At 32.7% G+C, this 12373-nt stretch overlaps 1 protein-coding gene across 1 annotated transcript in view; it reads right to left on the minus strand.

The window, feature by feature from the left end:
* side-IV (sidestep IV transmembrane protein) overlaps nucleotides 1–12373 on the minus strand; it is a 747480-nt gene that overhangs the window by 184345 nt on the left and 550762 nt on the right. The gene's annotated exons all lie outside the window — the stretch shown is intronic.

The raw sequence follows: 12373 nt of genomic DNA on the forward strand, positions 1-12373 counted from the left end.
TTGTAATTTTTAGCACAAAAATCGCAATTTTGTTGCTCCGTTGCTAGGAATATGAATTACTCTGTCAACAAATGTTACGTTTTGGTTTTTGCGGAGAATATTGTTGCGTTTTGTGTACAAAGTGAATAAATACGAAATGGGCGGAAAAGAATTGACACAAGAAGAGGAAAACCTGCCATCAGATGTAGAAAATGCAGCGATGGAAGCAGAAAGTTTATTGTTGCCACAAAAATCTAGGATGATGTATGAGAAACAATACCAGTCTTTTAAAAAGTGGAAAAGCATTAAGAATATCAATGGCATGAGTGAAAAAATACTTCTGGCGTATTTTTCTGAAAAGTCGAAGAAAGCGTTGCCATCGTCATTATGGTCGTTTTATTAGATGCTGAAGCGTACGTTGTTGGTGAATGAAATTTGTGACATTTCTAAATTCAGCAAGTTAACCATCTATTAAAAAAGCTGAGTGGAGGATACAAAGCTAAAAAGTCCAAAATCCTGGAGTCAGATGACATTATTAAATTTTTTTAATAAAATCCTTTATAAAAAGGTATATAAAAACCCAGTCGGGCTATGTTAAATAGACAAAACGTTTTCGGAATAAATATTACATGATCAGTGTCCTAAAAAAGTATTTAACCACTTAATTAAAAAGAACATGAAATAATTAAAATTTTGACCAACGTTAATGTAAAATGTGGTTAATACTTACAGTTTAATACATGAATGTAGCCACTAAATATGGGGGTAAAAACCCTTTAAAAGTTACTAATTGAAATTTAGTTTACATTATTTCTTGTATAAAATTAAGATGGAAAAGTTACCATTGGATTGGTAACATGGCGACATATGACTCTACATTAAGTTGCAAGTCCTGAGACGGTATGTCTACGAGGACTTTATGAAAGCAACTGATTGAAATGACAATCTTGACAGGTTAAGCTTTGACAACCTGTCAAGATTGTCATTTCAATCAAAATTTAAATTATTTCATGTTCTTTTTAATTAAGTGGTTAAATCCTTTTTTATGACACTGATGATGGAATATTTATTCCGAAAACGTTTTGTCTATTTAACAAAGCCCGACTGAGTTTTTATATACCTTTTTATTAAGGATTTTATTAAAAATTTTTAATATATGGTATACAGCCAACTACAGGAACTTAGTTTCCTTGAGGATATTATTAAATTTCTGACAGAAGCTCCTGATGACGTCTATTTGTTGATGAAGGTTATTGCTATTTTTGCTGTACATGGAGCGACTAGGTCCGATGAATTGTACAAGTTAGAAGTGTTTAACGTGGACGACAGAAAATCCATGATAATCGTTTCATTATTTGATACTAAAACCAAGCAGGAAAGGTCGTTTTGTATTACTGACAAGAAAAGTGGACTGAGTTTCTTGGAAATTGTGAGAAAGTATATTGCCTTGCGCCCCAAAAACGTACCTCACAGTAAGTTTTTTGTAAATTACCGACAGCAAAAGTGCACTACTCAACCGGTGGGGATTAACACTATATATAATATCCCCAAGAAGATAGCAGATTTTTTTAAACTTGCAAATTCAGAAATGTACCGGGGCATTGTTTCCGTCATTCTTCAGCTACTATGTTCGCAAATTCTGGAGCTGATCTAGTAAAAGTTAAACGTTTAGGTGGATGGAAATCGTCATCTGTTGCAGAATCTTAAATTGAAGAGTCAATAAGCAATAAGATTGCAGTATCCAAGTGTATGTTTGGCGGACCAGAAAATCAATCCAGTACCTCAAATCAAGTGTTTAAACTGCTCCAAAATGCTCCAAAAAATAGATATTTCTAATAATTTTAATTGTAAAATTTCACTTGTTTTTAATCCTTAATGTGTTTGAATTTGTAAATTTTATTGAATAAAAAAAAGTTAAAACTTTTTATCTACTCTTGCTGTTAAAGTGTCATTTTATCTACCCTTGCGGTTAAAGTGATACTTTATCTACTCAAAACAGTTATTATAACAACACTTTAATATTAGCTATGAAAAAAATTAATTTAGTTTATATTTATTTTACCTTATCCTAACGTTGTTTTTATGTACTTTACCTTGTATTTTATGGAAATAAGGATATTAATATATTTTCAAGATTGCTTAGAACTTCTCCATGACATTAAATGACTTGTCATGTGTACTCAAACTTTTCTTAAATTCCATCTGTCTTTCTTTGTAACTTTTAATATTTCACTCTAAATCCTGTGGTGTACCTGTGACTATACTTAAGGATTCTATGGGAATAAAGTAAATTTTACTTCATTTTTAAAATAAAACTATAACAAGCGTAAATGTTTTATCTTTTGGATTGCAATGCAAAGTTTTGAGTGCAATTTATCCCAAAGTAAATATTCCTGACGTTAAGTTTGAAAGTAAACTCGAAGGAACTTCCAACTTTTCATTTTACTTGGTGAAGACGTATTCAGAGTAACCAAGTCCACATTAATTTTCGGTTTATGGAGAAGTACTTGTGATGAGGTAAAATATTTGATAAGAAATCTGCGTAGAAACGTTATATACTTAAATTTATTTCACATTTCCAGAAATGATTATTCCCTCTTACAATCAAACATAAAACTTGAGTCGGTTTTGTCTTTTAAAATTTAAAATCTAAACATGATTATTACTTTTGCTTTCCAAAGCCTTCATGTAACAAAATATTCGTAACAATTCGTATATTCTGAACTTTAACTTAACAACACAGTTATTTAATTCGTTGGTCTTATTATTTATTATCTCATTGTTAGTTCTATTAACTCTGATTAGTAATAGGTTATGTTCAAAGAATATTATTTTAAAATAAATATTATCAATCATTGTATATATATATATATATATATATATATATATATTTATATATATATATATATATATATATATATATATATATATATTTATATATATATATATATATATATATATATATATATATATATATATATATATATATATACAGGGTGTCCCGGAAAATAGTGCGTTCCTTAACGATATGTGCAGATTGCAGCATTTAAAAGAAAAAAGTGATTTTTTATAAAGTTAACCGTTTTCAAAAAAAAAAAAAATTATTAATTTTAATCCATTTGATTATTGTTCGCAGAAAAGGAAATACAGCCGGCCATGTTGCGTTCCTTGTTATTCTTCGTTAATTACTGTAAATCAGCTATCATGAATCATCGATCGTTAGGCATATGTATTGATACTGACAACAGTGATAGAAAAAAAGCGTGTATTTGTTTTTATTAAATATTTAATAATTAAAGTTTGAATACTGTTTTTACTTACATGGAAAATTATTATTACAATAAATGTTTGAAATGGCCACCATTTGGACAGATACACGCGTTTATTCGACGAATCCAATTATTCTTAATATTATAAGTATGTAAATTATGTCTGATTATTTCAGCAGCATCAAAAATTCGTTGTCGCAATTGAGCTTCTGTTTTAATTTCATCCTGGTTCTCGTATACTAATGATAAAAAATATCTCGTAAAATGTGCTTGAGCCCCGTCATGAAGAAACCACATTTTAGAGCGTATTTGTATCGGAACGTCTTCAAGAAGTATCGACAGAACATGCTGCAAAAAATTTAAATAGGATTCTCCATTCAATCTTCTGGGAAGTTCGTACGGTCCAATCAGACGATTACCAATAATCCCAGCCCATAAATTTATACTAAATTGTTTTTGAAAATTTGTCCTACGTATAGCATACGGGTTTTCGTCACTCCTCACGTGACAATTGTGAAAATTAAACAAACCATTTCTCATAAAACAAGCTTCATCTGCACACAACACTTTGCACGGAAATTCGGGTTCTCTGGCGATTTTGTTTTGAAACCATCTACAAAATCTTAATCTTCGAGGTAAATCGCCTTGGTGTAAATCTTGCACTCGTTGATACTGACTATATAAAAAAAATTACATCTTCTGCATTTAATCTACGGTTACTTCGTGTTCTACCGCTAGTTTTTTTAAGTATCACACAACCCGTCTCTAATAACCTTTGGGACACGTTCATAAAACTTCGGGCATTAGGATGTCGTCGTTCGGGATAGCGTTCAACAAAAAGTCTAACAACCCTATTACTGTCACAGTGGGCTTCACCGTACGTAATTAACATATCGTGATACTCGCGAATCGAAAACATGACAATACCATTTATTCTTGAGCTACGGGTAATTACAACTGTTTACAAATAATGTACCTTTTCTGTATCAAAATAAATTAAACTATCGCATTCTGCCCATACCTTTTGGAGCGTAATGTTGCCGGATGTATTTGCTTTTCTGTGGACACTAATAAATAAATAAATAAATAATAGCTTTAAAGGATTAGATTTATTTTAAGCTCAAATGGATTAAATTTAATATATATATATATATATATATATATATATATATATATATATATATATATATATATATGTATATATATATATATATATATATATATATATATATATATATATATATATTTTGAAAACGGTTGACTTTATAAAAAAATGTTACACTCAGCCCATACCTTTAAGGAACGCACTATTTTCCGGGACACTCTATATATATATATATATATATATATATATATATATATATATATATATATATATATATATATATATATATATACATGAATACATAAATATATATGAATATGTCTAAAACAGAATATATGCGAATAGGCAGTGAAGACGAAGACCCGGATTTGGAAATTAGACAAATGAAAAGGTGCTACGAATACAAATATTTGGGAAGTATTATCTGCAGTAAAGGAAAAACGGAACGAGATATAGACTAGAAAGTTGACACGGTTGAAATGGACTACCTAAGAAGAGCTTGCCGTATATCAAGAGTAGAACGTATACCTAATTCTGAAATTAGAAGAAAAACAGATAGAGTACATACAACTTCTGAAAGAATAGAAACTAGACAGTTAATATGGTATGGACACGTACAGAGGATGGACGACAACAGATGGCCAAAAAGATCTATAGAATACAATCCAAGTAATAGAAGGAAACGAGGAAGACCAGCCAAGTCTTGGATACAAGGTGTTATGGAAACCATGAAAGACAGAACCATTGATGAAGACACCTGGAGAGATAGAAAAAGATGGCGATCGAAATGCGGGAAGCGGCAGAAGCTGTAGGATCCCCGCTTATATATATATATATATATATATATATATATATATATATATATATATATATATATATATATATGTTGTTTATATATATATATATATATATATATATATATATATATTTGTTGTATATATATGTATATATTTATATATATATATATATATATATATATATTTGTTGAACGCTATCCCGAACGACATCCTAATGCCCGAAGTTTTGTGAACGTGTCCCAAAGGTTATTAGAGACGGGTTGTGTGATACCTAAAAAAACTAGCGGTAGAACACGAAGTAACCGTAGATTAAATGCAGAAGATGTAATTTTGGATATAGTCAGTATCAACGAGTGCAAGATTTACACCAAGGCGATTTACCTCGAAGATTAAGATTTTGTAGATGGTTTCAAAACAAAATCGCCAGAGAACCCGAATTTCCGTGCAAAGTGTTGTGTGCAGATGAAGCTTGTTTTATGATGTATATATATATATATATATATATATATATATATATATATATATATTTATATATATATATATATATATAATTTAATATTGACTTAAATAAATTACAGAACATTGCTGTAGATGCTACTTAGCTGATTATTATCTGCTTTGTAATATATTACATTTTTTGTATTAGTAATATAACACATTTCCAGAAACAGCCTGTTTTTATAATTAGTCGCTGTTTGTAGGATTTCAACATTGGTATAGTCAAATTTGTGACCTGTGTTGATGGAGTGTTCGACAACAGCGCATGTGTTTTTACCTTTATGGCAGTCTTTTTTGTCCTGGGTAATACGTTGTTTTAACCATTGGTTTGTGTGTCCAATATAGCAACTTTCGTAGCCTAAACACGGTATTTCATAGATTGTATTGGTAGTATACATTTTTGGAGAAAATAGACTTTTGTTACTAATACCGTTGTATCTCCCAATTCTGATGTTATTGTATGGTTTGAAGAGGACTGTAATCTTAATTGTTTGACTATCAACGAAATACAATCTTTTATATGTAAAGTTTTGTGTAGCATCTTTATCCAATGGTCCATTATAATAGTGGGAGTTGTAAATTAATTGTTTCAGGAGTGTCTTCCGATAACCGTTGTTAATAAATATCTCAAGTAATTTACTCCAACTATTACTTAGAAACTGGTCGTCGCATATATTGAGTATTCTATTTTTCATAGCAAGAACTGTACTATATTTCTGGTTTTATATGTGGTTAGAAAAAAGTTTGGAAACATGCCTGACGAAGTTAGTTTTTTGTACCAATCTAGTTTTATATGATTGTCCTCCGTGCGGATTACTTTAGTGTCCAAGAAAGGTACACTATTGTTAGTTTCTCTTTCAAAAGTAAATTGCATTTTGTCATTAAAAGAGTTAAACGTATTTAAGATGGTGTCCACCTGGTCGTTTGGTAAGCCTGCGTTTTCATACTTTTTTCTGATTTTTCTTGATTCATTCCAACCATGTGTCCATACCATCTCAGTTGGGCCTCTTCAATTATCTTAATAATTGGTTGGACCTTAAGATGTTCTCTGATCGCCTCATTTCTAATCCTGTCTAACCTGGCTATTCCCATTATTCTTCTAAGAAACTTAATTTCTATGCTCTGTATTTTTAATTTTAATTTATCAGTAAGCGTCCAACTTACACAAACACCGTCCTATATATGGTCATTTTGGCTTTTTAAAATTCTCTTTTATTCGACACAAACGTACTTTTAATTGCGTGGTACATCCGAGCAGCACTTTCTATTCTGGAACTTATTTCAGTTTCTTCAGTTACTGTGTTCTCTATTTGTACTCCCAAGTATTTGTAAGTAGCGACTTGTTCAAGTGTATTTTCGTTAAGTGTTATCTTCGTTTGGTTTCTATTTTTTCCACATACCATTGCTTTCGTCTTCTCATTATTGATCCTCAAATTTTGTTTAATTAGTGCAGCATTCCATACTTGTAAATTTCGATTGAGTGCTTCTTCATTTATCCCAAATATCACTTAATCGTCTGCGTATGCACACTCTGACATCCACACTGCTTCTAGATTTCTATACCCGGCATATAATTTCATATTTCTGCTCTAGTTTCTTCAATGGGGCCTAGAACTCATCCTTGACGTAGACCATCATTTACTATGAACTTTTCGGATTCCATATTATCGGTTCTGATTATGTTCCCTGCATGTCTATATATGCTTATAATGGCTTGCCTGAGTTTGATTTTCATACCTTTTTTTTTAAACATATGTCAATCACCTTCCCTGGAGTACTATCAAATGCCTTTTCTAAGTCTATAAAGGCTTGGTATAACTCAGTGCTTGAGTTCCGTGCGTTTTGTATTAGTTTCTTGATAGTAAAAAATGTGATCTTGGACACTTCTGCCTTTTCTAAATCCACTCTGTGATTGTTCCATTTTAGAGTCAACTTGTTGTAAAAGACGTTTTTCTAGTATTCTCCTATATACTTTCGCGTCTGTCTCCCTTTTTGAAAATGGGTGGAATAACTCCCACTTCCCAATTTTTTGGTATTTGAGTCTCACTCCATGCCCTATTACATGCTTTTGTTAGCAGTTCAATGCCCTTGTCGCTCATGTTTTTAAGCATTTCTGCTATGATTTATCAAATGCAGCCGCCTTACCTTTCTTAAGCTTTTTATGATTTCTTGTGTTTCTGCTATAGTTATTTCGTCTTGAATTTGGTCTTCTTGCTCTACCTCTTCTGGTTCTTCTGTGATAATGTCTACATCGTCTTGGATATTCAGTAGATCCTCGAAATAGTGCTTCCATCTATCTGGGATGTGGTCATTTTTATGCAGTAAGTGTCCTTCTTTGTCCCTTATTTGCTTTGGTGTTTGTGGAGCCTTTTTGGTTCTTAAATTCATCAGGGTTTTAAAGAATAACTTTTCGTTAGAGTGGTAGTCTTCTTCCATCTTGTTTCCGAATTCTTCCCAACTTTTCTGTTTCGCTGCTAGTACCATATCTTTGACTGTGATTCTTTGCAGTTTGTATACTTGGTAGTTGTCTGCGGTTCCGTTTCTTAAATAATTTTTCCAAGCTATCGTCTTGGACTTCACTTCTGCTTTTATTTCATTCTTCCACCAGTTTGTACACTTTACTTCTGGTATTTCTTGTTATTCCGCATGCTTGTTGACCACCGTTTAGGAGTGCTTCTTTCAGTGTTTTCCAATTTTGGTCTAAGTCACAGTCATGTTCAGCGTGCTCTGTTAAGTAGTTTTTAACGTAGTTTTCAAACTTGTTTGCTGTCTCCTTGTCCGCTAGCTTATGAGACCTGATTAATTCTATAGTGGGTGTATTATGAGCTTTACTTGTTTTCTTGGTTTCTTTCGTTATTGATCCTTGTTGCACTCCCAAGCTGGTCCTGGCTACAACTAGATAGTGGTTACTATATATTTCAGCTCCTGTTTTTACTCTTACGTCTTTAATGCATTACGTCGTTGAGTAATGCCGGTGTAAAATACCTTTATGAGTTCAGCATATGCATATCCAGGAGTTTTGCCATCTTTTAGTTGTGATATTCCTTTTTCCACTTCATCTGATGTGATTGGCAAGTGGTCATAAAATATGTTGGACGGAGCTTGTTCGGACCCACTATCATCAAAGAGTTCTTGTGTGTATTTCGTCAATACGCATACTTCTTGATTTTTATCTGTGATAATGTTTCCTGTTGATCTTGCATTCTGTTGGATTTTTGAAGACCAGCTGCTTGTTTTACTTTTTATGCATATTAATTTAATATAATTTACATTCATCTATTAAATGAGTTTTCGTCGTGTATGTATCATTACATTAAAACAAACTATTAATCATGTCATATAAAGTAATAACTGTATATCTTTAAAAAGCTTATTTAAATAATATTTGTTTCTAGTACATTTCGAAACCGGTTATATAAAGGCAAATGGTCTCCCAAAGCCAATGATATTCGGTTATTAATAGTAGGTTATGATAATATAGTCCTTTATCCCGAGCCTAATGTTTTATGTATGAACATGAACGTAATGCAAAGTTTTGCGCAAAGCATGAACTGAGAACTATCGTCAAAATTTTATTATTTTGCTCCAAATTCTGTGCATTCTTATGAAAATTCTCTACAAAAATTATTGCGATTTACATTTTCATAGAGAATATAGTACAGGTTTTATTGCCGGATTTTTAACCGGCTCTATTTTTCCTAATATATGATAAAAACCGCATTTGATCGCGATTTTATATAACCTTGTTATAGAGACTTAATGTGTTCTTGCCTAAATAATGTATTCACTATTTTTATTAGATGTTGCAAATGTTATATCAAAATAAAAATAAAATATACAACATGAATTTTAAAATAAAATCTCGGTAAAACACCATAATATGTTTATACATTTTTGATGAATAAAAGTGTTTATGCACCATATCCGATATTTAATTACTCTTTGCTAGAAAATTTTTAATAATGAGTCTGGGCTTTCTTAAGTAAATCCCTACCTCTTCGACACAAGCTTCGTAAGGTAAAAAATGGTGTTGATTCAACTGCAACTTTAACTTAAGAATGAGTAAAAAAAATACTTTACGGAAAAGGGTAAGGAAAAATTCATCTCAAAAACAGAGTTAATACCAGAGGTCCTACAGCTTTTTACAAAAATGTGAGATCAAAATTCTGTACAAAAACTGGTATTCCATTATTAAAAAAATCTAACGGTGAATATGTTTAAAATAAGAGGTACGCAAATTTTATTTCTAAAGATTTTCCAGTGCATTTACAGTTGACACGGAGGCTACGTTTTCAGATTTGTCTCCTTCTTCTTAAGGTGCCTTCTCCATTACTGAAGGTTGGCTATAACTACAGCAAATTGCTCTCTATCTTGAGCTGTTCTTAGTATCGAATGTGTGTCCATGCCTGTCCAGTCTCTTACATTCTTCAACCAGGAGCATTTTCTTCTTCCTGGACCTCTTCTTCCTTCCACTTTCCTTTCCATTATAAGTCGTAAAAAGTTATATTTTTCTCTTCTGTAAATATGTCCTAGATAACTCGTTTTTCTGTTTTTTACAATATTTAGGAGTTCTCTCTCAATACCCATTCTTCTTAGCACCTCGTTGTTGGTCACGTGCTCTGTCTAAGAAACCTTCAGCATCCTTCGAAAAACCCACATCTCAAAGGCTTCCTACTGACAAAATAATGGAAAGTTTATTATCAATTGACTTTTTATCTAATAGTTAATAATAGTCTAATAGTTTATCTAATAAATTGGTTCAATATTTCACCATTAGTATATTATAATTGTGCAGATAGTTTTAGAAGATGCTTTAGAAGAGCACAATTAACGCAAATTTAAGTGTAATCAAGGCATTGCACAACATTGGAGATAAACAGCGCAGAGTATAATCCTCTTCGCTTTTGCGAACGATATCGCTATCTGGTAGTAGCGCGGGACAAGCCGGATCTCCGATTTTGGGTAAAACCGCAGCAGAAAAGACCAAAGCCATCATTCTAAAGGGTAAATGGAAAAGATAAGGGATGGAACTCCAATGTGCAGGGGTACAGCTAACCACAAAGAAATTCGTCAAATATCTGAAAGTGACGCTACACCAATATGGCGGATGGGGGGAGCATATGCGGTTGGTAGTCCAAAAGGCAGCAAAAGTGCGGCTGCAATAGGAAGGGTAATGCCTAACATTGAAGGGGCCAAATCAAAAAGGAGGAGGTCCTTACATGGTATTGTGCAGTCAATCATCCTTTACGCGGCACCAGTTTGGAGTGGGGACGTAAAGATATCGACCTACAAGGGATTCATGATACGGGTAGACACAATGAGTCTGTTGACGAGAAGCATGCACCTACAGGACTGTATCTGCGGCGGCCTTGTGGACTATCACGGAGTGTATTCCTCTTCATGTGTTAGCAGTAGAAAGGAGACATCTCTATGTGAGAAAAAAGAATTTGACAACAGCCATAAAAAAAGGAAGGGAAATATCAAGGCAAAGATGGCAAGAAGAGTAGAACAACATGAAAGCTGTTGCTCAGTGGACCAAGATGCTGATCCCGAGTCTAAGGGACTGGGTGGACTGTGATCACAGGCGACTTGATTACTTCAGTGCTCACAGGGCATGGCTGTTTTAGGGTGTATCTTCATAGGTTCAGAAAGACAGATACAGATAAATGCTTATACCACGAATATTCCAACACTGTTACTCACACAATCCTGGAGTATAATAGATGGACAGTGAAGAGAAGCAGAAGCAGTGTATAGAGAAATAGGTATGAACCCTGTGACTGTGAGAGAGATGATCTTAAAGATGACGGGAAATAAGGATGGAATAGTGTTCAAAATTACATCCGAACAGTAATTAGTATGAAAGGAGAAAAAGATAATCACCAGCCAGACAAAGGACAGAAATATGATCTAGATAAGAGAAGGATGTGTTCCAAAAGTGTCGTCACAGCGGCCTTACAGCGCCTCTACCACTTTTGGAGTGCAGTACGTGCGACAAAAAACTGCGCACAAGTAGGAGAGGGTGGTTTCAGTTGGTAGGCAGGATAACAGGAAGACGTCCGATTGCAGGACCAAGGGAAAATAGGCTCGGATGTACCCTTAGAAAACGGGGTGCTTCATGTTCACGGATTAAATTTATTGTTATTTTTAGTGAAGAAGGTGTTTGAAATGAGTTTCTATATCATTAAATTCAAGGTTGCGATTAAGGTATAATTCACAAATTGACAATTTAGTTTTAAATCATATTGTGACTTCAAATTGTTTTGACGCCATCTTAAATTTTAATTATTTTGCAGTAGTTAACAATCAACAAAGATATAATATGATAGTAAAATGAACTTTTACCAGACAGCTTTATAAATGACATTTCAAAACTTGATGACTTCCTTGTGTGGTCTAAATTAATATTTTTATATAAAAAAATAAGAAGTGAAAAAAAAAGGTAATATCTAAGAGTATTGGACCAATCCAGTAACACATGACGGCGCAGTATCAGTAGTTTGATATGAAAAGAAGAAACCAGCTGGATAATTGGTTATACGAACTTAAGGTCATACAGACAGAGGATTGGATGATTGGAACGTAAGTCTTTTACTGATATGGATATTGAAGTATTTGTGACACAAAAGGTTTAAAATTAAGATTTCTTGTTTTTAAGCATTTATCCTGACCTATATATGTTGAAAACCGTTTATTTTTTTCTATGTGTATAAAACAGTAAGTAC

This window comes from Diabrotica undecimpunctata, chromosome 6 (assembly GCF_040954645.1).
Source record: "Diabrotica undecimpunctata isolate CICGRU chromosome 6, icDiaUnde3, whole genome shotgun sequence".
NCBI classification, from domain to species: domain Eukaryota; kingdom Metazoa; phylum Arthropoda; class Insecta; order Coleoptera; family Chrysomelidae; genus Diabrotica; species Diabrotica undecimpunctata.